The sequence below is a fragment of the Seriola lalandi genome, unplaced genomic scaffold (genome assembly GCF_002814215.2).
Source record: "Seriola lalandi dorsalis isolate HSWRI2012SDOR001 ecotype SW California unplaced genomic scaffold, Sedor1 jcf7180002052274, whole genome shotgun sequence".
Lineage (NCBI taxonomy): Eukaryota > Metazoa > Chordata > Actinopteri > Carangiformes > Carangidae > Seriola > Seriola lalandi.
This window is the reverse complement of record NW_019522827.1, coordinates 2,240,016-2,266,261: the sequence shown is the minus strand read 5'-3', so window position 1 is coordinate 2,266,261 and position 26,246 is coordinate 2,240,016. Positions and strand designations below refer to the sequence as shown.

The following is a 26,246-nucleotide window of genomic DNA, read 5'->3' as shown; positions in this document are numbered from 1 at the left end:
TGACAACTGATGCCATTTTCTTTATCAGCCCCAACAAGCGCAGCTATCTGCCACAAGCCTACTTTTGATTCAAAGGTTTAGCTTTCATACTGATCCCATTTGCTGTGTCCTCTCACACACTTGTGTCTGTATTATCTACAATTCACATACATGGAGACCTCTGGTGTGTGCTTGGCTGTTAACTTGCCAGTCAAACCTTTGTTGGGAATGGAAATTATACACCCACAGTTGTCAAGATGCTGTATGGATGTTGTAAACGTGCAGCCCACGTTTTAAAATTTCACAACAATTTTGTCTTCATTCTTCAGTCTGCTCAAACGATGGCTGAAAGTAGTGAGTTAACCAAATGCCACAATTTCAAATTCTGTTAGTAAAATGACAGCACACATTTTGAGTGAATATCTTGTTTTTCTAAAGAAAAACAAAACCCTGAAGCCTGACATCTACAAAAATGTTATTTACAGGGTCCCTCTCTGATTAGCTGGTCTTTTTTGTCAGGTGATATCTGTTGTACCCTAAGGAGATTAGCCAATAGAAGTTCTGTTAAAGTAACAATTGGACATTTTGGGAAATACCAATTCTTTACCATGATTCTTACACACTTGTTTCTGTACAGATTAAATGAGATATAATATGTTATTACTGAGCTTTAGATGTGCTGGTAGCTGATTTTGGTGCCTTTGGACAGAGCCTGAATAGATGTCTGTTAGCAGTCTGTGTGCTAAGCAAAAGTAACAAGCTGCTATATGAAGATGTAGCTTCATATACTATATACCTTACAAATATGAGAAAGTGGATATCTGCAAGACAGAGAAAAAGAGGATTTCCCAAAATGTCAGACTGTTCTTTTAAGCTTTGTAGTCCAATTTCGGTGTGGCTTGAGTTTCCATTACTGATTCATAGCCTCCAGTTCTCAATTCATAAAGAGTTCAAGTGCAGGATTCCCTGCATAACACCAGCTCTAAAGCTCAATGTAACACTTTGCTGAAAAAAGTCTGTTGCTGCCACTATATTGATTGTAAAGTGAGACATGGAGCTTGGACGGGGGAGATTATCTTTACAGTTATCTCTACAACAGCTTTTAGTGTGAATTCAATTCTATACATACAAACTCCATATGCTGACTACATCATGCCTCAGGGTAGCAATAAAACTGCGACATTGTGCCCCTGCACAAGTTAATAGGCGTCCCCAGGGAGTGTGAGCTTGATCCTGAGTGATGTCTTTAAGCCACCCTATTGAGTTTACATCACTCCATGTTTTATCTGGCTTGCTGCAAGTGGAGACAGTTTTAATGGTCAGTCTGTGTTTTTCTGTCTAATCCAGCTCTGTGTTTTCTTTGTACCAACTGCAGATTCTAGAGCTTGGTTGGTCTGTCGATCTGTAATTAGTGCCAACCATAAACAACCGGAATACCGCTGAGCATTGCCACGGGTGGCTGCCCTCACCACGACAATCTGGAGTTTCCCTTTTGTCCTCGGATGTGTCTGATGTAGAGCCAGCTGCCCGCCCTGGGAGCTGAACAGTGGGCCTTTCGTATGGAGAGAGGGGAAGAGAAAGCTGGGGAGATAGAAGAACATGGATGGAGAAAATGTTTAAATACCAGTGAAAGAAGAAATAGGGAAGAGGAACTTACCTTGTAAAGACTGTGATAAAAGAGGGTGTTAAGCAACTTGTATCCAAGACACGTCAGACTCCTTTTCTGTCCTCCTGCAGAATCATTTTTAAATTTAGAGTCTGATGGCATCTAAATGTGATGCAAGTCCTCATCTCTTAGATCAGCATAGATGCTTTTTCTGCCCTGGCTCCAAGAAGTACTATGACGACATCATGGCTGATGCACAACAATTTGTCTAGTCCTTTGGCTAGCATACTTATCCTTTGTTATATCCACTCAGTCACTTGTCACAGTCTATCCAGGCTGACTTTTCCTCAAGATGCTTGAGTCATGACATAATCCCTTACCATGGAGACAGAATGGCTGGCTTATGTTGGGTTAGTTTGGAGTAGACGTGTGTGTCTTTTGTTGAAAGGGCCTACTTTTTCAAATGGTAGTTCAGTTGTTGTACTCACAAACCCTAGACCTGATTATGTATTTACAACTATGTAGATCTGGGATTTGAGCAAGGGCGTCGCATCTTGCAAAACACCTCTGTAATTCTGCCTTTGCAGCCACGGCAGCTCTAAAACCTGTTTCTTTTTATCTGGAATGCCCAAGTTTCCCGGCTCTTGTAAAGGTCACGGTGAAGTTGAGGTTGTTGTCTTGGGAATAAGGTCTTGGCCTGAAGACATGCTCCATGGACCGTTGCAAACAGTCGGCTGCCCTTCCTATTGCCTGCTAGCCCACTTGTGCACACATAACCAATCAAGGCACAAGAGGAGGAAACATCTGTGCACTTCATGCAGACACCGAATGTGAATGCTACTGTTTCTTCCCTGTCTGTAAGTGTCATTTGGAGTCTCAAAAAATACTATATTTGTGTAAAGTCTTGTGTAGTGTTTGCCATTAAAGTAAAACAAAAGTTGATCCTCATAAAAAGGGTTTCGTCCCAATAATAATATCCACCAAGTTAAAAATGTAAAGCATAGCAGAACTGTATTTTTAAGAATCAGTAATTCCAGATAAAAGCAAGTGCCTTTCAGTTTAATGCCAAATAGCATCCTCCTGACATTCATCTCCTATAGCTTAACACTACCCTGTCTGTCTCGCATGAACAGGATTGTAATAAACTACCATGTCAATGTCTTTGAACCTTTCTCTAGTCTACATGGTTTAGGGGCTAGTATCATACTATCATCCTTTGATTCAGGTTCTGTTGAGCTTGGCATGTTTCCTTTCCATAGGGATCTCTTAGTCTTAGCTTGAGTGAAAGATCAAAGGCCCAGTGCATGTGCTCATTGTCCAAGGCTCATGTTGTAACCTTTGTAAATCTTGCACTCTCAACTTGAGTATCCTGGCAGGCCAACTCACACTTCCTTTTGGTCTCAGAGCGATCATTTAACAAACTTTATCCATGAAAGCTGTCTGTCATGGCATCATAACATCAGCCTGTAAAGCGAGAATGCCTGTGGAGGCTTTATAATAGAGACGCAGCTCAGCGAGTGGGTGCAAACTGCAGCGGTGCTGTTGGGATGCAATAAAACAGTTTGCATCACAGTAGCCATAGCCTGGTGTGCTCAGCTCTGTGTCTGTCCTGATTACCACTGCTTAACTGCCATTCAGGGACACATGGAGCTGTTTTGCCTGTGTAGAAATCCTGTAGTGGACTGTCAATTAGAGCCAGAGGAAGGAAGTGGTCATGGCTAAAACTGGGATATAAGAAGCCCAGGGGAGAATTCGTCTCACTCTATTCATATTTATTGGATTTCTTTTTTCTCTCTTATGATATGTAGGGCATTATGCATTTTACTGTAGTTCAGCTTGAAAGTTGCAACAGTTTTCTCTTTTACTATTTCTTTTTCACTCCTGTGAAGGCTTGCCCTTTACCAACTCTCTTAGCAAGGCAAAACCTCTCATATCAATACAGGATCATACAAAAAATAATATATTATACATACACATTACATCAAGTTAGTGTGATTTTTTTTTTTTTTTGGCAGCAAAATTGCAAAGTACCGGTATACACATTCACAACATGCATGCATACTCATCCAAATATGGACATATGTACAACACTTACACCTGCAAGTGTTCACACAAAGAGACCCTGTTCACCCCCCCCCCCCCCCCCCCCCCATCGTCTGCCCACTGGCAGCCAATATTAGTGTTGGATTATATATTAAAGCCTGAGTCATGTTAAGCAAGTGGACCCTCTTAAAACAAAAAAATAAAAAAGGCTTTCAGTGTAAACAGACTTCCCACATCTAAACCATTGACTGTAATAGTTTAGATCCACTAGTTGTGCTCTGCACTAACAATTCCATATATAGCTTGGTTTCTTGCCTGAGCAGACTACAGTATAAGAATGCCATGGCTGCAGGGGTGAATTTAGGGCATGGGAGTGGTTCATGTCTAATTTCTGTTGACTCATGCTTTTAATGAAATGCGACAGTGTTGTTGAGAATGTGTTTGGAACGGTTCGGTCTGTTGGTATTATTAATGCTTGTTGGCTTTTTGGCTGGCTGATGTGAATGTTTATGAAGATTATGTCACATCAAGTGGGACCAGTGTTTTTGTCATCTCAGTCTCAGCTTGGTGCCTCGTCAAACTTAACTTCAACATGTTATTAAATCATTTTCAGAATAATGTGAGATGATTTTCCTGCCTCTTAGTTCCTTGGTCACAGAGCTAATGTGCTAATGCTGGTGCTGTCAGTGACTAAGCAGCCCAGTTGTGTATCATATTGAGTCCTACCTGCTTGACCGACCCCAGCATGAAGTGAACAGGTGCTAACAGGCCACACACTTGATTTTTCTTTTTGATTAAGATAATTGAGCAGCTCACACCCTGGGTACCTCCATACTTCCCCCCCTGCCACTGTTACCCTGCCATCCCTCACCTCACTCCTTTTTCTTGTGGAAGCTGTAGGTATGAGATCTGCCAATCAACTGCCAGCATTTATATAAATATCACAACTCTCTCTGCTGCTCATTTATGTACTCAGTTTCATACACTCAGAAGATCCCAGTGGCAATTCCCATGGGCAGGAATTACAAGTTATGTATGTACTGTTGGGATTAGAAATGGAAGCTGTGACATTTATGTGGAATTTTGTTGTGATCCCAAAATAGACTTGTTGTCAGCTTATTGTGATTTATTTTGTTTAGAGCATTTGTGAATTATAATTATAGATTGTTCTGTGCTTCTCTTGTTTAAAAAGTGGGTGTCGGTTCTGAACAAAAATCCATTCATTTGAATTATTCTGTATGTGTGACTTCTCAGAAGTAGGAGCTCAACAGGAGCACATGATGTTGACATTACGCTGACATCTGCCCTTTCGTCTCTTGCTTCACTTGTCTGCAGGAAAGTTGGCTGCAGTCTTAGGACACCCTGTGGCTTCGTCTGAATCAGCAAGTTCTGGTACTTTCAAACCTGTAATACTCGAGACAACGGGGAGCCGCATAACCTGGCAGGTAAGCCAAGTCGAAAATTTCTGTTTCCTCTTATTACCTGCTGTCTGACTTCATAGTTAATCATATTAAGATTGCAGTTTCATTCCATACTGTTATGCAATCTCTTTATACATGGCAGCAGTTGAATTTGCAGGGAGATTTGTTGCATTAAACTAAGCGCTCCTAATTTCTCTCCAAGCTACTACACATCAAAAAATGACTGTTTTACACCACTTTTTGTGCTTTGTGGAGTTTTCTCTTTTTTCTTCTTGAAAGGTTGGGCTGGTTGTGAACATCTGCTGTTGTGGGCCAGTAAAGACCAATGGGACATGAGTGATATTGGACTGTACAAATAAACTGTAGTACCACAGGGCAACATAACAACACAGACAACAAGGCAAAGATAAAAAGGCATTCTCAACATCTTCAGTCTGGCTCTTCACAGACAGGCTGTTTTGACGTATTCCCAATACTACAATGATAGCAGATGACATTTTTAGGGTAGTACAACATGTTGAAAGCATTTAATATTATTTGTGTTTTTTTTTTTTATATGGCTACTTTACATGTGAAAGATTACACCCTTGGAGTTTGTTTTCAAGCCAAAGTTCAAATGATTCAGTTGAAAATATGGAGCAATTGTTTTTAGAGTACACTCATCCTCTGTGTCTAGAAAATGATTTCATTCTTTCTGACTTCACGACCAAGGTATTTCAAAATTGTAGCTTCACGTCACCTACAAAGCGCAGCAGCTATTTCTGGACATGTTTTGTTTTTGTTCTGTTTTGGTAGTTATTACCAGCTCTACTTTGATGACTGTGACTGCTATGTTGTGTTGTCTCAGTAAGTCTCTCTGCATTTAATGCCAGCGTGGTTGTCACTGCTGTTCTATTATTTCACATTCACAATACATGTTTCCCTTCCCTTTTTACCTCCTCCCCTGACATGTGTGATCTGTTCTGTCTGCTGTCGTGTCTTGCAAACATACTGTGTTCTTGCTGCGACAGTAAGACAGTTTGGTGGTAGATGACAGTTGGATTTTCGGTCCTATCATCTGCAGTTACTTGTGGTATCTGAACTCTGTCTGTGTCTATACCCACATCTTTGGATTCATGTTCAGAACACATATTTTATTCTGAATGCACATTTTATTTTATTTTTTTTATGACTACTATGATTCCACATATATCAAAATGCTGGTGTATATGGGGAATTTTTGATGTGCTGAACTGTTAGTGATAGGGTTTTAGCTTTTTATTAGATGGTACCATTTAGATTTAAACCAAACAGCTGATAGCCATAGCATTCCACTGTTTCAGTATCCAAAAGTTTAGGGTATCAAGGTAGTGTGGTCCAAATATTGTGGCGATGTCATGGTTACTGTGAGGTCTGTCATGATTCCCAGCCCTAATTATCACCATAGCAAAATCCCACATTTTTCTATAAATGGACTTTGAAATGGACTTGCGCATAATTGAACTTGCTAGCTCCTTGGGTGTCGAGTCCAGCCACCACACACAGCTCTCTGTTCACAGGCTCCCATCAACAGGCCCTGCACCATCTAGTCTCATGGAGGACCAGGGGGATCTGTAGGGGAGGGTTGGGGGGTGATTGGAGGGGGTTGTTTTTGACATAATTATCTTCCAAGCTGATTCACTGATAGCGTGGTCATTAACTTGAATGTGCTCAAGAGGATGCAAGAATGTGGCAACCATATCTCTTCTTGGTTTCCTTTGGGGAACTTAATCAGTGAGTTCGGGGATGGTAAGATGGGGCTGTTTGCGGTAATAATTATCCATGAATCTATGAGAGCAGCTGTGGTAAAGTCAGAGCTGTATTATAGTTGTCAAAGCTGGCATATGTGCTGTAGTACAACAGCATTTATTGACACTCTTCAGGCTTGGTTGCATAGGAAGGAAGAATTCACCAACAAAGGAGGTATTTGTTGAGAAGACTTAGTGATTTTGTTTAAAGTAAATAAGCATCTGACTGCTTGTGATCGTTGCTGTTGGTGCATTGAAAGTATCACAAGCATGTGCATGTGCGTATGACTGGTTATGACGGAACCTGATATAGTGAATTGCTCTGGCCATATTATCCTAGGATTTTACGAATACTTTATATCTTTATTCATAGATATGAAAAATAAGTATGGCCATCAGTTTAAGATAAATGGTTAATTTAATATGAGGTATGATTTAGGAAAATGGCAAAGTAGGTGTATTAAAATGCAGGGCTTGTAATGTCCTCTGTCAATCACCCAAATTCTCTTATTTTTCCACAACAAACCTGGCTCTGGGCCGCTAATGTCATTTCATCTAATGCGTATTTTTGCTGCAACAAACAAGTATTGTTTCATTAAAAACATATTAAGGTTTGAAGAGGGATACAGTGTTTCCTGTAGGATGGAGTTGCAGCAGCTGAGGCGAAAATGTTTTTTTTTTTTTTACATGCTTGTGTGAACATAATAAAAGTATAATCAATTATGGACAATTATTGCACAAAAAATCTATTAGCCAGCCGCTAGATAGCTGTCATTCATTCTTCCAGTTATTCATTCTTAACTGCCCTTTTTTACAGATTGATTAACTCTAGATTGCATTTCCCACCTCACTTCTACCCAGGTCTGCTTGTGCCCAGGTTCAAATTTTCTGACAAAGGGGAAAGCGAATGATGAACCCACCAAATTACCCCTTTAGAAACATATCAATGTATGACATCACACGCACATATTTTACCTAAACAGACATATCACAAATGTTACACGCAAAATGCAAAGTATTGAAATACAGTAAAACTAGTTCAATACAGAAGTTTCTCAACATTGGTGTTGGTGAAGATGATGTAGCAAAATGAAGAATACTAGAGAATACTAAATTAGATTTTGATTCTTAAAACAGCCGGGCTTAAATCTGCCAGAACATCTACAGTACTTCCAAACGTCCAATATTCTTTCAACTGTGGATGTTTGGCCAAAACATCAGTGGAAATATCATCTTCTACTTTTTTGTTATATAATTTACCAGTAGAATAAAATTAGACCATATGTTTAGTTTGAAGGTCACTCAACTATTGAAAACATCCATGTAAGATGCTTAACCTGATGTGTTATCCTCATCTGCATGAAGACAAATGCATAAATGCTTACCTTATCAGCATCAGCTGATGTGAGAGGTAGATTATCAGCTCTGGTCATGCTTAATTTTGTTGGACTTTTCCCTGTTGTGTTTAGAAGCCTGTGGCTTAGCTACAGAGTCCAAGTGTAGTTTTGGAGTCTCTGTGGAATTTCGGAGTGCCCTCACAGTCGCTGTATATTGACTGTCAGTATATTCTGTATGTATAGATCTATCAAGATTACACACTGTTGACACATCGGAGCTCTTTAAGTTGCTCTACGTATTGATCGTTGCATTTCCCCGCCGTGATTGTCCTTGATAAATGGATTAGGATGTGCCCTGTGCTGTTTGCCTCTAGAGTTACCACTTAAACAGTGCTCACTAAAAGTGCCCTTTCTATCTAGTTCCAACAGTAAACAATGTAAAGTTTTCCCATTACGACCCCCATTGATAAGGTTTAAATCAATTAAACCATAGAAAGTATCTAACTTCCAGGAAATGTAGTGTGAAAATTGAAAAAGATAAAGCTTGGGTAGTGGTCTGTCCTTGAAGCCCATCATGTCAATGGAGCCAAGGTCACTAGAGATCAATAAATGCAGAGGGTGTCTGGAACATATATTCCCATCACATTCCTCACACTCCTGTTCTCCCCCTCTTTCACTCTCTCTCTCTCTCTTTCACTCTCTCTCTCTCTCTCTTTCTCTCTCTCTCTCTCTCTCTCTTTCTTGCTCTCTCTCTCCTCTCTGTCTATCTATCTCTAAATCCCTGACTTTCCCTGAAGGCCCCACTAAGTGGACTGTGGAAACCAGCAGCTGTTGGAGTTCCCATCAGAGCACCTCAGAGAGGGAAAGTGAATTTGACTAAGGGAGTCACAGAAGTCTGAAACATCAATATGAAATGATCTATGGGGCAACTTTCTGCTCAATGTCTTTAACATTAGCCAGAGCCAACCTCAGAGGAATGACATACTACTCTGAAACATACTCACTGGAGCTACAAAGGTTATTACAACATGTTTTTTTAAACATGACAAATATTTGAGTCTGACAGTAATCAGTGAGAGGTTTTCCCTTATTTACTCTTGTTCTCAAGTTTCTACATTTCATTTTCATTGGTGGTAATTGGACTGAGAATCTAACTTCTGGCACAGGACTATTTTTAATAATATTAGCTATGGTTCAAATATATATCACCACCTGATAGATGAAAAAGTTCTTATAAAAACTCAATTCATACATTACTGGAACAAAAAAAAGTGACAGTGATTTATGGGCGTCACTTTCAGGAGTAATACGATTGCCCTTAACAAATGAACAGTTTACTCTTAAGAGAAATGCCAATTTGTCTACTGGCCAACATCCCAAGTACACTGACCACAAGTTAAAATAATTTTTTCCGTTTGTTTTCCATCAGCCGCTGGTGGAACAAAGGTCATGCAGTAAAATGATGTCAGGTTGACTTCTGAACCTCGTAGGTCTAATAGCATTCTCAGTGGATTGAGATGGTCTATTCATAAAGGTTTGAGAAGGGTGGGTGGCAGTCTCCCCTAAATTCCACCAAGCTGTGACCCCCGTCCCTTCCATGCTGCCCGCTATAGTTATCTCAGGCCTGTTTCGACTTAGTTATGGCAGGAATGTGCCATTGCATGAGAAGAGGTCATCACTCCTCATGGCCTGCCATGGTTCTTCCCCAGTTCTTAGTCAATGCCGCCAAGTTACGGACATGCTTTCCCACGGATGCAACTTCCCTCCCATTCATCATTGAAGAATGTTGATATTTATTATGCAGAAAGCTTAACTTGGCTTTATCCAGGATATTTAGAGGAAGCATCAGTGTAATGTTTTTCTTTGAAGAAAAACGTACCCATGCAATATGGTTTCTAAATAAATCCATCCTCCAGTTTGTTCTTATTATAAAGTAATGACTTGCTTCACTTCAAACCAGACTTTGATTTTCTTTGGCCTCACTGCATTATTTAATAAACTGATTTCACATTTAACCAGGTCTTGATCTGTGGCTCACACAGAGCCTTATGCACACTGCTCTTCCAAAATGTCACAAAGTTGTCCCTAATGTACTGCAACCACAAGAATGTCATTTAAGGTGCTTTCCCACATGCATCCGAACCCGTAAATGGCCTGGTAATTTTCTGTGTTTCTGTCATGTGGGATTAGAAGCTGGAGTCGATTTTCCTTGTAAGATGCTCTCAGTAATTATCCAGTTTAGGACATTAATCGTAAATCTTTCATCATTTGCCCTGGTGGGAATAAACCAGCGACATTCATTGATAAATGAGCATGTGAAGCATGTGACGGTCAATGACCTGTTTGCGTACGTATGACAGTTTAGACTGGTGTTGTACTGAAGACAGGGATGTTAGCTATAGTTGAAAAACCCCATAATCACCTTGAGATTTTATGAAATGGGTAAGTAATTTTTTCCTTGTGCATAAGGAAGCAATTTGGTATTCTCTCTAAAATGACGTTACCTTGGTTACCCTGTGTTTCTGTTAGCGCTGACTAATGTTAATCATCTTAAATTAAACTAAAGTAAATGATGATTAATCGCAGTAATTTTAACAACCAGCAAAGCCAGGAGTGCAGGGTGAGCATCCGTTCTGGAGCTGGATTATTGTCAGTCTCCAGGAGGGTGAATATTTCCTGTCATCGGTTGGTAGAAGGCCGATTTCTCAAACCACTAGACCAAGCTGTCAGATTAGATTTATTATTCATTTTTACAGTGTCCTAGAAACTGCAGTCATAAAGTAACATGCATATTAGCTTAATTAAACTTCACCAAAAATAAAAAAGAATAATTAAAATACTAATCTATCATGGTCAATACTTAGTTTAGTTGTAAATGCTGCCAACCTCCAGTCAGCACTTCAGGGTGTTGTAGAGGGGGAAATCCCTGACTTTTGAAAATAGATCCAGTTCCTTCACATGTTGCCATGCAATGTGTGTTTGAGATTTATTGGCCACTAGTCAGCCCCATGACTTTCAACTTGATCTGCTCCAAAAGCTCTTTAGTCTGACCACCTATTGTTTCACTGTTTAGTCAACCTTGTCTTGCCTGGCTCTTCAAACAGACTGAGGTTTCAGCTGTTCAGCCTCTGCCCCCCCTGTGTGGGTTGTGCTTTGAAGATTGAATGAGAAATTGGATTTCATGCTATTTTCCAATTGAGTAATGTCCCTGGCTTTCCTATCAAATAGCACTGATCGCTTGCTTTATTTCAGCAGTGTAGTCACAGCTCTGTCTGTGCAGTCACATGACTCAACATAAACAATCTGCCTGTAAAACTGAAAAATTACTATATGTGTCTGATAGAAAAACATTTCATTATACCATAAGTAGCATATTTTGTAGATTTGAACCTTACTTTTAAAGGCTGTAAGAACATTCTTTTCTACAATACTTACCTTCTTTACTTTTCACCAGTTCAGAAGTGTAGCTATAGCCTATGCTTCCTGTACGGCTTTGACTTCAAGCTAAAATCTATCTTAAATTTTTGATTGGCAGGGAGACTGCCAATGTTAGTGGAGGTGATGTGCAAGGCCAGAGCAGGAGGTGACAAAACATTGCCTGCAAGGGATTTATTATCCTGTCAATTTGTAGGGATTTAGCTTAAATTAGAATCACATTATAACACATATTACGGTGCATCCGGTTTATTGACAACCAAGGATCTATCCACTTGAATGCAGTTGCAGAATGAGTATAATCTTGTCTCACTGAAAGGAGGTTTTCAAGGGCTAGGGGCTCTGTAAAAATGTGTGTATGAAATCAAGTAAACATTGCTCCTCAGAGGAGAACTCGCGTGGATTTTCTTAAAGAAGGATGGATAGTTTGAAGTAAAAACTGCTTCCTGTCTCCACAGACTACAGAGTTACTGTATAATCCCTCTGTCACACTCTTGTTAAGCCTTTAGCATATGAGAAAATACTGGTTTAGACAAGTTAAACTACTGACCATTGCTACCAGGGCGGACGTCTCTTTGCTCCATATGTAATCTTGTTGTGATTCCTCCACAGCCGACCAGACCCTGTTCATCCCACCCTCTATTGCGTGTTTTTTCAGCTGTGTTTACATGCCATGTCTCTGAAACTTGAAGGGTGGGGTGAATGCCTTCCTCTGTACCAGACTTCTGACATCTGTCAGGACTTAACATCATTCATTCGTTTCTCTTTACTCGTTACATGACACATAAATGCCAGTTTTAAGCTCACATACACATTGAAAACTCTTTTATCTTAAAGAGAAATTGATTTTTCTTCTTACTTCTTTCATTTATTTGTTGCTTATTTCAAACTGATTTCTGGCTTTCATATCAGATGTTGCAGAAATGCCCTGGTTTAGTCACGCCATATTTCCCTTCACTAAATTATAGTTTTTCAAAAGGATAGATATCTTTAAATCAACCTAAATAATATCTTTATTTATGTAAGTGTGTGTGTGTGTGTGTGACAGTAAGCCTGAAACTAAACTGTAGTGTGTTCTTAATACTGCCCTTCCACTTCCCATACATACAGTCCATATTTCCTTCAGGACAAATAATGCAAAGCAGTTGGTCATTAAGCAGGGAAGAAAAGCAGCGCTGCTACATGCATTATTGATGAGTATGAAAAGGGAGCCTCAGAGCTATTAGCTAATCTTTCGATCTTTGAGAGTCTACTGCTTGGCCCTCACCCCACACTCGTGCTCTGTTATTGATCATTTGCACTCTGAATTGGCCCATTTCATGCAGAATAGTGCACAATCTGTATGCATGTTATGCAGTCAACCGAGGTCCTGGGAGTGAGAGATATTGGAAGGCAATATGTGGTGATTACAGACCTCAGAGGGTCAGTCATCTTCCAGGGTGACGTCAGTATCGTCACCTACTGTCTGTTCCCTTTGTTAATCAGACAATATTTATTTCCCATGAAATATTATTATACAGAGACTGATCATCAGGTGCTTTAAGTCTCTATAGAGTTTTTGCTCGCTGATTATCTACAGGCCTCTTCAGCAAAGTCAGACCTGCATTGAAAGGTTTAAAGTGAACCTAAATGCATACAATTAAACACAATGCTCCCCAAGTCAATTTGATTAGTTGTGCTAATGCTTTTTAGGTTGTTTTGTTATTTGCATTATAAGAAAACACTGCTTCACCAGAGTCTTAGTATGCTACTGTGGAGTTGCACTAATCTGTCACTTTTTCTTTGTTTTGGCCTTCGTTGGACATGAAATTAACCTTTGCAAGAGTTTTTGCACGGGTTGTAATGTAAGAAATATGCATCAATATAATTGTAACCCATCACAAGTTTTGAAGAAGTTTATTCAGTTAGTTAATGGTGTTGCTTTGAATCTCAGTTCTTTATTACTGAGTCCAGTACCTGGTTAGCTTGTCTGAAACAGCTGCCAAAGACATATCACACTAGGCAAAGGCTATTAGTATCGCATTTCATATTTAGTTGTAGCAATCATGACATGACCGGTTATTTTTATAAAAAAGATGGACAGTTTTCAAAACTGATTGTGTCTCTGACAAAGGCAGAAACCAGATGGGGACGTTAACTGGTGATGTCATCAAGTTAACACTGACACTGTGTCACTGGGAAAGAATGAGAGATGATTAAGACAGGGTAATTCCTGGGGGGTTTTATGAGGAGAAGTGTACCTTCTTTGGTTCTGTACTTCCTCCGTGGGGATAACTTTATGAAATCAGGCTCATGAGGGTTTAAAGTTATCGGTGCAAGATTACAGTTGTCACTCCAAAGAATTTTTTCAGCCACAAAAATCTATGTCTTTGACACAATTGAGATACAAACTTTGACATAAATTAAGGAAAGACTGAAAATAGTGGCCAGTACTCAGGTACAGTGGCACTGATGATATGATGGTTCATCATTCTGAAAGGAATATTAGACATATTCATTCATGGAGGACACTGGATACAGCAAATGAAAGCCTTCAATCCAAAAGCTAACATAGTGGCGCTAGTTTGCAGCTCATCCATTCTTTCCACAGAGGTAACTCAGTGCTGAGCATCATAACTGCAGGTCATGCCAGCAGGCCCCAGTTAATTGTCATATTTAAGTGAATGGCCGCAGGCAGACTAAATGATTTAAATGAATCTGAAATGCATTTTCAACTTGTGTTAGTTTGTGACTGCAAACAATGAAAAATGCTGCAGCACATAATAATATATCCTCAGCCTTGAGAGAGAAAGCTGAACCCAAAGAGTGCTTATGTTTCTAGAGGAATGAGGACTGAAATGTAAAAATGTTATGTAAGCTCCTCAGTTGCGTCTCGTAAAAGCTAAGATCGTGATCGTTTCCTTCCAGTGTCACAAGGTAATAACTTTCTGTCCATGGATTGATTGCCTGTCCCTTTTCTTTGGAAACACTGTGTGTTACCACTTGCCAGAAGGCCCACAGAGCTAAATCTGTCTTCAGATGCCAAATGGCCAAAATGAAATTAGATTTTAGAAAGCTTGGCAGGGAGACGGGGGGTTGGGGGGTGGAAACTATTTTAGGAGAGAAAAGTGGGACAGGGTTAAAAATTGACCAGAAATATAATATCGCATTCCATATCCCATCAAGGTGAAAAGGAAACTTGGTCCACAATAAAGTGAATACCAGATGAAGCGTTGTCTCCACTGCAGGCTCTTTCAGTTGAAGACCAGTCTAAACAGACAAGTTGGAAAATGTTGGAACAAGAAGAATCAACAGAGATTTCTTTGATGGTGCATCTTCACTAAAATTCTTTTGTCTTATAAATTTTAATGTTTCTGTATTACAATTGCAATGTTCAATGTTGTACTCACTGAATCTTGGAGATCATGTTTGTATCCCTCAATAGAAATTTTAGTCCTCGCCCCTTTTTGCACTCCTTGACGACCTTTATGAGTGGTGCACTGATGAAGGACCTTTCCGTCTATTCATCCACACTTCTGTTTCTCCACCCACTTACTGCCTGGATGGTCTGAATTGAACTTGTCAAGAAACGCATATAGAATGAGGGTGTAGCAAGGAAAAAGCCATAGGAAAACTACAGTCATCAAAAACAGTAGTGCTGTTTTGTTTTAGGGATGTCATGGATGATTGAAGGAGTTTTAAGGTCATCTGATGTGCATTCAGTCTCTCCTATAGAAACTAAAGGAATATCTAGAGGCAAAGTAATGTTCTCTTATTTACCAGCTTAACAGTGTCTTTAATGTCCTGTAAAGTTTGATCCATCATCTTCATCTCAAGATGCAGGCAACTGTGTTTGGCTTCTGAAATATTGTTCTTCTGCTTATGGGAGTAAAATAAGTTAAAGAATCATTGGTTGCAGTTTTGTCCTGTAATTTGCAGCATCAGCTTTCTTTCTTCTACAGTAACAATACATCATTGGGTAATGATACTGCATGATACATGACTCGCTGAGACGACTTGGTAACAGTGATTTGCCTTATTTTACTTAATGTTGTCTTCTTCACTCAGTCTCCATGCCTGTAGCTCACCTGGATCCTAAAACCCAATGAGCCCTAAAATCCCACAGAGAATCAAGTCTATTCCCTGTAATAAAAAGAGTCAGTTTCAAATTCCAAATGATGTTGGTCTCATGTGTCATGACAAACTGCTGTGGTGGAAGCTCATCATGACATTTCAAAGGGTAAAATTCACCACAGCCCAGAGCTGCATTGTTAGGAATCCCCAAACCCTGTCAGGTTGTAACGTGATACAGCTCTTAAAGCCTTCATCGCCTGATCCGTGGTTTTGGCAGTGTTGTGGCGTCCTGTTGCTGCATGTCTCCCACAAACTCAGCTGTTGATGGAATGCAAGGCTGGTAGAGTTGAAATATTTCTCTGCAGACTGGCATACATGCGCAACCATCAGAGTGCACCAGTGTCTACAGGGGCTTCCCCAAAGCAGGATTTGCCTGGAGTTGTGGTAACAGCTTTGCTTCAGATTTATACAGCGAGTGTATGCACAATAATAACATTACATTTACATTTACTCATTTGGCAGATGCTTTTATCCAAAGTGACGTACAAGTGAAGGACAGCACTAAAGCTTCAGTGCAGTAGGAGACCTTGGTGTTAGTACAAATTATTACATCTATTCAATAAGAGCAAGGGGATCAGGTGAACAAGTGCACCGAAAGTGTATAATAAGTGCTAGTTAGGCATGTTAGGGTGTTAGAGGTGTTAGAAGAGGTGCTCTCGTAAGAAACGAGTGTACAAGAGATTCTTGAAGATAGAGAGGGAGGTCCTTGCTCTGATAGCATTTGGTAGCTTGTTCCACCATCGGGGGAACCGCAAATGAGAACAGTCTGGACTGCGTTTGCCCTGTTTGCAGTGATGGAACACAAGGCAATGGCAGTCCAGACTGTTCTCATTTGTGGTTGCAGCAAACCTGAACAATATGATGCAGACCCGTTTATTAAATGAGCTTTTTTTTTTTTCACAGCTGTTCTCGAGCTAATGAGAGTTAAACATCATCTTTCCATAAAGAAGCAGCTTTGACTTTACTGTGGAAATGTAAGTTTCTCATCCTCGTATAATTGGCTGACTGCACTGTATGTACAGTGCGGCTCAAATTCATGATCCTGCTTTGATGGTGAGCCTCAGCGTAGCTACCAGTGACTTCCCTCATTATTTGGTGCTGTGAATATTACGAATTACACTTCAAAGAGCTAATTTGGACTAACATCCTATAAATAGAATTGAGTGACACGAGGCCGTAAAGCGCAGCAGGGATTGCCTTCGCTCCCACTTCTAATGACTTCATTTCTATGCATTGAGAGCAGAGCTGATGGATTCTGATATCTTTCTGAGCTTTGTGATGACTCAGTCATCACATCTACAGCGCTCATCATAAGGGTTTAAGACAGCCATGTGACTTTTTAGAGTATCCCGAAAGTGACATAATGACTTTGACATGCAGTCTCACCACATTTTTATTATTACCTGTATTTCCATCACCCACTTAAAGAACAGTTATCCATTACTATGTGAATGTCAAAGGCAGACCCAGCTATTTGACATCCTGTCCAGAATTCATTTGATAGCAGATATTATTCAGAAATCTATTTCTCTAACTTCAAATTCAGACCTGCAGGCTTTTGGTGAAATTCTCTTTTTGAACTGAAAATGTGGCACCTTGCATGAAACATGTTGATGCCAGGAGTTGCATTAATCAAATATTTTCCGTCATTTACAGAATTTTTTTCTTTAACTCTCACAGAAAAGTCTGAAGGCCGTCTGTCACTTTGACAGATTAGAACAGACGGCAGGTTCTGTGCCACCATGCTTGTGCAGACCTTTTCCATTTTGCACCCAGAGTACATCGCGGAGGTAACTATATTCCCCTCAGAGCAACACGTCTCACTATCTGGGTGCTGACAACGTGTTGAAGAGCTATGTCCTTCGTGCAAAAGTAGTGCATGCTGAGGGATTTCTTCTCAGTGAAGGGAGTGATTGCAGAATCGGGAAATCCCACATTCAGAGAGTCTTGCCGACTTCTGATCACTTCTGTTCCCCGATGTCAAAACTCTGACTGAAGTGTTAACTGGTAAGTCTAGTCTCCAGTGTGGCAGCAGAGCCTTCAGAATAAAATTACAGCATGAGAAGTCGTCAGTGTGTGGCAAAGACGCAAAACCTAATGACAGTCGCCTCTGCAGAAATCTCCCTTCATGCATTTTGATTAATCTCAAGCGAGCATCCAGTTTAAATCCACAGGAGGTTTGAGTTTAGGTGTCAGTGGCATATTGATGTAGATTGACTATTGACAATTGTCAAGATCGTGGCTACTGTACCTTGTATGGTGTGTCCTGTATGTTCATGAATTGACGCACATCATGTGGCCTCGTACAGCCTGTGAATTGCACTGAAATGATGGAGATTCACTGGCAGCCTTCTTTGATATATTATAGTATAGTAGTAGTAGTAGTAGTAGTAGTATATGTCTCCTCTATGCGGTGGATGATTTTGGGAGTGCATCAAAATGCTTTGGTTACATGTTAAAACTGTAAAAATTGTCCACACACAGGTTTGGTTTCAGAAGTGTCACTTATCTCATCATACTTGTTTACGGGCCTGGAAATTGCTTTCACTTTCAGGTTTTCAAATGATCTTTGCACCATAATACTGTACCTTAGGTTTTCCTCTTTCCCTCCCTCCTATTTGTATCTCCGCCTTGTTGTGTCTCCCTCTTTTGTCTCCTTCTTTTGCTGTGTGTGTCTTTCTTTCTCGAGAGTCCTTCACAAGTTCTTATCACGTATTTAGTCAAAGACAGGTCCTCAGAGACCTGCTGCAATCAGCCCCGTGCAGGAAGACAACACGAGTAGGCTATGCAGCGGGCATTATCTTACACCCAACAATCATGACCCTCTTCTCTCTTCCCTGCCTTCCCTCCCACTTTGTCTGCTCACCTCTCCCAACTGTTGTTTATAGGAACCCATTGTCTTTGCCTAAGGTATTCATTTCTCTCTAAAATGTGCCCTTGCATTGAAAGTTGATCCAGAGAGAGTATTCATTTCCAGAGAGCGAAGCACCGGAGATCTTTTTGAAATGTTTACAGCTTGTGGAGGAACAGAGCGCTCAGCTAGTGTGCAAAAATAAGAAATTCTGCGGGGATCTGAGCAAATCAGAACATTTTGTCTTCAGATAATGACAGTTCTCACATTTTAGACATAAGGGGGACATAATGCATGGATTAGAATCAGGGGATCTCTCAAACCAAGTAAGTTTGGATAGAAAGTCTAATAAATGGCATATTTTTGTAGCTTGTTGTTTTAATTATCACTGTAAATACACACATCCTCAGGCTTCAGAAGCACAGCAAACCCAGCGCACGTTTTTAGGTGACAGCGAGTTACTCGTGGCTTATTGAACCCACTGAATATTTAACAAGGCTATAATGATAGCAAAGCTGTTAAAGCCTTTATTATTCTAAATAATTAGTCACCTTCTGTGTTGATGTCAGTTTAACATTGTAAATCTTTCCACCTCCTCAAACCTGTAGTCCTGTTAATCATAAAATCATTAGTTAAGGCTGATACTTATAACAGTGTCATGTATTAAATACATCATTAGCTGAATGCATGTTTTTCCTGTACCGTATTTAACTGAAATGAACCATAGAAATGGAGATTACGTGACAAATAGATAATTATATGTGACTGTTTTTTTTTGGGACATTTGTTGAGTAACTGTTGTATAACGTAGGCGTCAATTATTCTTATTGTTATTCAAAGTATTTTTGCAAAAATTAACCTCACTTATCAATCAAGTAACAGTAATGCAGTTCAGCTTTTGTCCCAGAAATATTGTTTTCCCCTAAAGACATGCAGATTGTGAATATATTTGTATGTATGTATGTATTTGTATGTACCTAATGTACTTTGTTTTATACATACATACATTTTTCTTCAGTGTTGTTAGTGTAATCAACTGTTTTCTGCAAGTCTCATTCTTGACATGCTACAGAATTTATTGTTGGGATATAACGAAAATATGTTTGTTATATTTACAAACAAACACAGCAGCTGCAAGTGGAAAAGATCAAACTTATTGTCTCCTGACTTGTGGGGGCAGGTGATGGCATGGTGTTAGGTAGATTAGGAGAATTGGAAATCCTCCAGTCTGTGTTTGTGTAAAACATTTGTGTTGGTTGAAGCTGAGTAGAAGCCATGTTTAAAAGACAGTAATACTGTTCTTTTACTGGTGCTCTAGGAGAATCCTCAGCAGTGTCAAAAGTCTCCCACTGTGTGAGGATTAGTATATTATTTTTATGTGATGGAATAAGGTGTAAAGTAACAGATGATGATTTACGACAGATCAACATTTACTGGTCTGAAACTGATACATTGCTGAAAGGCTACAGAGCGAGTGACACTATTGGGCCCTGTTAAATCAGGTGTCACAAGCTGTCAACAGATAACACAACAAATCTCTCTCTGGATGCAGGAACCAGAACAATCTTTTTTTCTTTTCTTTTTTTTTGTATCATGTGATTTAGCTACTGCAAGATGTAATTTCTTTGTAGATGAATGGAAACAGCAGACATAAGTAACCAAGTTCATGAAAGCCTACACTGATTTACCAGCCACAACAGCACCTTGTGTGTGTGTGTGTGTGTGTGTGTGTGTGTGTGTGTGTGTGTGTGCATGCGTGCGTGCGTGCGGGCGTGTGTGCGTCCCCCGAAACAGCCAATTGTCTGCTTTATAACAGCTGATATCAAGATAATGGTGTTGTTGCACTGACGCAAGCACACGGTTGAAGTTTATGACGGCTGGTGTAGTGAAACTTTGCGCATGCAAGTATAACCCGTGGGAAGATGTGTTTTAAACTTCATTGTGAGGCTGAAGTTACCAGACCTTTGAAGCGATTTTTATCAGATCAGATTTGACTGGTGATTCGATACCTGCATAAAAATGTCCCGATGACCGTTGAAAGTTATGGCTCTCTATCCATTCATTTGATAGGGTCCTGGTCTTGCTACCCCAAAATAACTGCCCAGAGTTTGTTAGAAGATGAATATAATATCACTTTCAGAAACACTAATGAGAGCTTAGCTGTTCTCACTCTGAATATGTCGTTGACAGGCTACAGGTGTGTTAAGTATTGGTAATTTAATTAGCGGTGATCCTCTGGCCAAACGAGGCAGGGGTGAACCTCTGCATACCACAGTGCTTCCTAAGGTAACTGTTGCTCAGCGCTCTCCCACTATTGGGAGTGGCTGTGTGCTTGTGTTGCATGCAGCTGTATCTTCTCCTCTTATTTGAGCTAAATCTCCAGTAAATGCATATGCATAAAGAAGATGACAGACGAACTAGCTAGGCAAAAGCTCAGGGACTTTTTTTTACTTTTTTTTTCTGAATTATTACATTTGACATAAAGATAAAGAAAGAAATTATTGCAAAATTACAAACAGATGAGAAATATAGATTCATTATATTACGGTCTTATCTTCTATATGAAGTCCCAATTTCCTGTTACATAACCTTGAAGAACCTTTTCAACTTATTGAATGTTATGTACTTTAAAAGCCTTTCCATTTCGTTGGATCTTTCGCTGCACGTCTTTACTTATATGGATTTTGAATTAGGAACCCTCTTTTGCTTTTGATAAGATTGTGTTGCAGCGGGCCCTCTCCCTCACTCTTTAATTTTAGGTTATTCAAGTGCATACAGGAGCTGAAACTGAAGGTAATGAGAACACATAAGGTAGAGTACAGACTGGGTGCACACTATGAATAATATTGAATATAAACTATTTAAACTGTCCCTCCTCCTCCTTGATGTTTTTGAACTTGCATTGGAGCTCCCTCATTCTCTCATATAGCAGCCATACATGGTTGCCCTGTTAGATAATGGGTTTTGAGCCTTTCCACATGTGTGCATACTTAAACTGTGACTCAGTATTTTACGGTCACAGATTGATATTGGACCATTTCATCACTCTCACCACTTTATGTTCTCTGCTCGGGTTAGACTATCAAATATCCCTCTCTCTTGAATATTTTATGACATGATGCCTTCGTCTGGCTCAGTGAAATGTGTCAGGGCCGTTCTGTAGTCGTTGCTCTCTGATGTCGGCCTTTGCCCTGAAAGTGGGAGGGATTCTGCGATTTTTGCCTTTGTTACTATTTAATAGGATCAAATGGCCATGTGAAATATTCATTTTAAATCATCGCTGTGCTCTTGAGAAGTAAAAGCACAGTGGCTTGTGTTAAATTGCGTCGTACATTATATATGGCGGTGACATACATGTAATATAATATCAATCTCTTGTTCAGGGGAGGAAAAGTGAATCGCACTTCCCCCATGTGAATCTCATCAGAGGATAATTCCATATATGAGACATGATGAATTGCTTTAGATGACAGGTTTATTGCATTGGTGTTGTTAAAAACTGTTGAAAAAAGACGCAAATGAGACTATAAGTTTTAATACCACTCAACTTGTTATTCCTATAGTCAAGGACAGTCCAGTTAGCCTTTACTTACATTACTAACATCTATAACATTTAGCTTCTACAGCAGGCCAACTCTACAATTGTTGCGCCCCTGCGCTCTTCTTTGATTCAGGAACATACTCCTACTCCATATTCTTTATAATTTAATTTCGTTATAACTTAGACTGATTTACAAACTTAACAGGAAGTCGTTTGTTTTTCCTCCAGTCTCCGTTTTGTTTGCTCTGCACCTTCAACTCTGAATAAGTGATAATTGTTTTTGCTCAGCATCAAATGTTTCTTTTACCTCAGGTGGCCTTAGCTTGTACAGTCTAGAGCAACTCCATTTACATATTTCTATTGACTTTGTTTGAATTTCATATTTAAATTTTTGCTCCGAACAAACCATGAGAGTCTATGATTTGCCAACCTGAGCAATGTTGTTGTAGATGTCAGGTGAAGTAGAATAAAGAACATTAAAAATAACATGTCAAGTTACACTGAAATAATGATGTTCATTGTTATTTCAGAACTTCCTGGTTTTGACCAGACCTTCCTGAAATTTACCATGAAGCCAGTGTATGCTTGTAGGCAGGCTTAACTTGCTGTTGTTAGTATTAAAAACAGGCCGTAGGTTAAAATGAAGTGCAAAGTGTTGCTTTTGATTTTAAATGTGTTTGCCATTCAACAGCACTGAGTGCTGAGATTCTTCAAGGGTTTTTGCCATCTCCTGTAGGAATTCAAGAGCGTTCAGGTACACCTCTGAAACACTTCATAAATACTGTTTTGCCCTACTTAGCAGGAGAATAAAGGCACAGTCTGTGATTGAATCAAAGCCTGTCTAAGTGTCACTCACACATCGTGCTCTAAAATCTTGTCCTGGAATGCATTTCATCATCCTCCCCTTGCTTTTACAGGGAGCCATCCACTGAGTGAACTGCACCTTGTCAGTTTGTCATGCGGATGTACATTATGTGGGCGCTACACACTGGTTTTGCATGTCAGCGACCTTTTAGCTTGATTGCAAGACCCTCGGCTCCCAAGCACACACAATCCATAGCATGCTCCCCACTTACAGGAAGTAAGCATCAGTGTACATCACATTTATTAACTGTCTTAAAGTGTCAAGCACCAAGTTGTCCTAGTCCAACTCGGCTTATGGCAAGTCGAGGTGCTTTTTAACCGTTGTGTGCTGTATTTCTACAGTAAATATGCACATGTAACTGTCCGTTCACTGAGGACAATCTGATAGTGAGCAGAGATATTCAGTGAGACATGCAATGAGCTGGTTACAGATGATGATTTTGCTTGAGGAAGGACATTTCCAGAGGATACACTGCAACTGTTTCCAATTTTCCCCGCTCTTTTGTGTGACTGTATATTGTACTCATTTCCTAGTCATTTTTATATTGCCTCTCCAAAATTATATTTCAGTTTTCACTTGTTCCATCAATGTGACATGGCTAAATGATTTTTCTTAGTCAGAGACATCAACTGCTTCCAAGAATATAGTTGTTGCAAATGCCAAAATTTGGAAAGTAACTCTGATTTCAGAGAAGCACCGGCAGAAATCAATTTACCTTAGAATAATTTAGACAGCTTCCCCATTTCCACCCGTATTAATTGTGGAGCTCAGATACTCCAGTACGGCATATAGAGGGGGAAAAAAACAACTCAGTGTTTTGCCATTATCACTTTGAGTCACCCGGCTCCCCAAGCTCAACCTCGCTGACGCAGAAGCCCTTTCATACTCTTTGATCCTTTTAATAATTATTTGCTGTGCAGCTGAAGAAGGAGGGCAGATTGAAAAAGCAGCAGAATGCTTTGCACTGATAGTAGCATTGAAAGACAAGGGGAGAGTAAAACTTGGAACATTTCGTGGTGTGGGAGTTTCAGCAACCCTGTGTTGTCCTTCCCAGGCATTTCCACTGAATATGAAACAGCAGAGAATGGCCTCAAGGCTTAATCTGAAGCTGTCTGTGGATGCCAAAGGACAACATTTTCGCCCTGGGAACAAAAAAAAAAAAAAATACTTGAATGTTTTTGCCTAAACTAAAAAAGGGAGTGTTACTGATATTAAAATAACATCATTCACTGTCACCCTCCATACCATCAATTTTCTATTCATGGTGTCTTTTTGATGAAAGTGGCCTTGCCTTATCTCATCCGTGCCGTCCATTGCTGTTGGAAAACGTTTCCCTCCTGGACCGGCTCCTTATCTTGAGTGGCTCTGGATGGGCTGAGAACAGAACTGAAATCGACATCCCCACTGCTCCGCTGGCAAGGTTGAAAAAGAAAAGCACTGGTTGGGGGCGAAGCCGAGCCAAGGAGCTCAACTGTTTCTTCATCCTTCTCTCTCCAATGGGGTTGGAGATATATTACCATGGCATTCTCCCGTTTCTCCATAGACACTGGAACTCACACTGGCTTCTTGTTATATCATGCCTGCTGGAGTCGTGATCAGAAAGCTAAAAGGTCTCCATGTTTCCACTGAGGGTCTGGAAGCCAATTGTTTGATTGGCTTCCTGACCCTCGGCAGGAATTGCTCAGAAAAAACGTGTACAGTATAACAAAGAGCTTTACTATCACTCATACCCAGACGTTTGAGGCTGTTTTTCTCCACTCAAGGCACTTGTCATCCCACACCTCTCCTAACCACCACTCTGGTGGTGATTGACGGGACTCTAATGCAGTAGGACGCAGCCGCCTGTAACAGCATCTCACACCACATTGGTTCGTGGAAATTTTCAGCAGCGCCTGGGATACATCCACAAATCCCATCAAATCATGACTCTGGCATGTATGAAAATAAATATGAGTGATTATGACCTTCCGTCCTTCATTTCCTACTATCAAGGGGGATTTGTAGTTGTGTGTCAAGGGGTTACAGCATAGCTTTAGAGACACATGAACCATAGTGGCAGGAAAGCTGTCACCCTCTTGCGTCAAGTATAAGCCCAGCTTCACTCCCTGAATGATTCATCAATCATCGAAATCACTGATTGATAGCCTGCTCTTGTTCCTGCTTTAATAATGTCGTTAAGATAGACTTTTATGATCCCAGAGCTCAATAAGAAAATTGATTTATTGGGGTTCTAGGTAAATCACCATCAAGAAAGAAGAATGGGTCAAGATTCACATCCTTCACTCACTTTATTGCTGCGGAAACAACATGTAAAAGGAAGTCATTATAGTGACAAAGCTGCGATTGCGCTGAGTCCTCCCACCTGCAGGTAGGGCAGCTGATAGCAAAGGACAGAGGGATGGATGATCTTGTTATGGTCCCTGTCACTCCGAGTTGAGGAAGATAAAAATGGGAGTGAGGGATTGTGTCACTCTCTGGTAAACAGAGGGATGGATGAGGATGACGAAGTAGAAGATGTGCCAACATATGTGTGAGGGCAGTGTTGTAAAAACAGCTGTTGGGGAGGATTTAGTGGTGTTTGTGTGTGTATGTGCGTGTGTGGATGCACACATGACAGTAGCGCCTCACATACAAACACAGCTCTGATAGATCAAAGGCAGTAGACCTTAATGGCAGGTTGGCCATGTATTATGGGTGTCTAACCGCAGGCATTTTTCGTGGAAGTGATCTGACATTTAGTGTGGTCGCAGACAGTTTGTAACAGGTGACTCATGGGATTCAAAAAGTCAGTACTCACAGGCAAACCTGCCCCAATGACATGGGAGTAAATGTGGATGGAAATCATTTGGATTTTTCTGGCATCTTGCCATGTAGCTTTTCTTTTTAAAATTTTAAAAACGGAGAGTAAATGGGTGATATTCAATAACCCCATAAACAGTTTCTGTTATGAATCTTTGTGGAGAATTTCAGATCCCTTGTGAATCGCTTCTTGTTTCACAATGATCTGTGTTTTCCCTTACAAGTAGTGTCATCCAACATCTTTAAGTAGTCCACCTTGTGTATGTAGCGTACCCCACGTGTTTGTCTATCTGGAATATAGAATTCACCCTTGAGCAAAATACAGTATCATCACTGTGTCCCATGGTCACGTGGAGTGATCAGAGAGTAATATTTTCATGGAGCTACGCTTAATCTGATCCCTGAGATAGAGGAGCGTCAGCGACCACAAAGGCTCTCTGTGTTATTCTAATCCATCTCCGAGGAAATTCCTGCTTGTATCAGCTATCTA

General features: G+C 40.2%; 1 protein-coding gene across 1 annotated transcript in view; it reads left to right on the top strand.

Annotated features, from left to right (window-relative positions):
- peak1 (pseudopodium-enriched atypical kinase 1) overlaps positions 1-26,246 on the top strand; it is a 101,743-nt gene that overhangs the window by 14,633 nt on the left and 60,864 nt on the right. Inside the window, exon 2 of the mRNA XM_023400280.2 lies at positions 4,964-5,073. The gene's annotated coding sequence lies outside the window, so the exon portion shown is untranslated. The remainder of the gene's footprint in view (positions 1-4,963; positions 5,074-26,246) is intronic.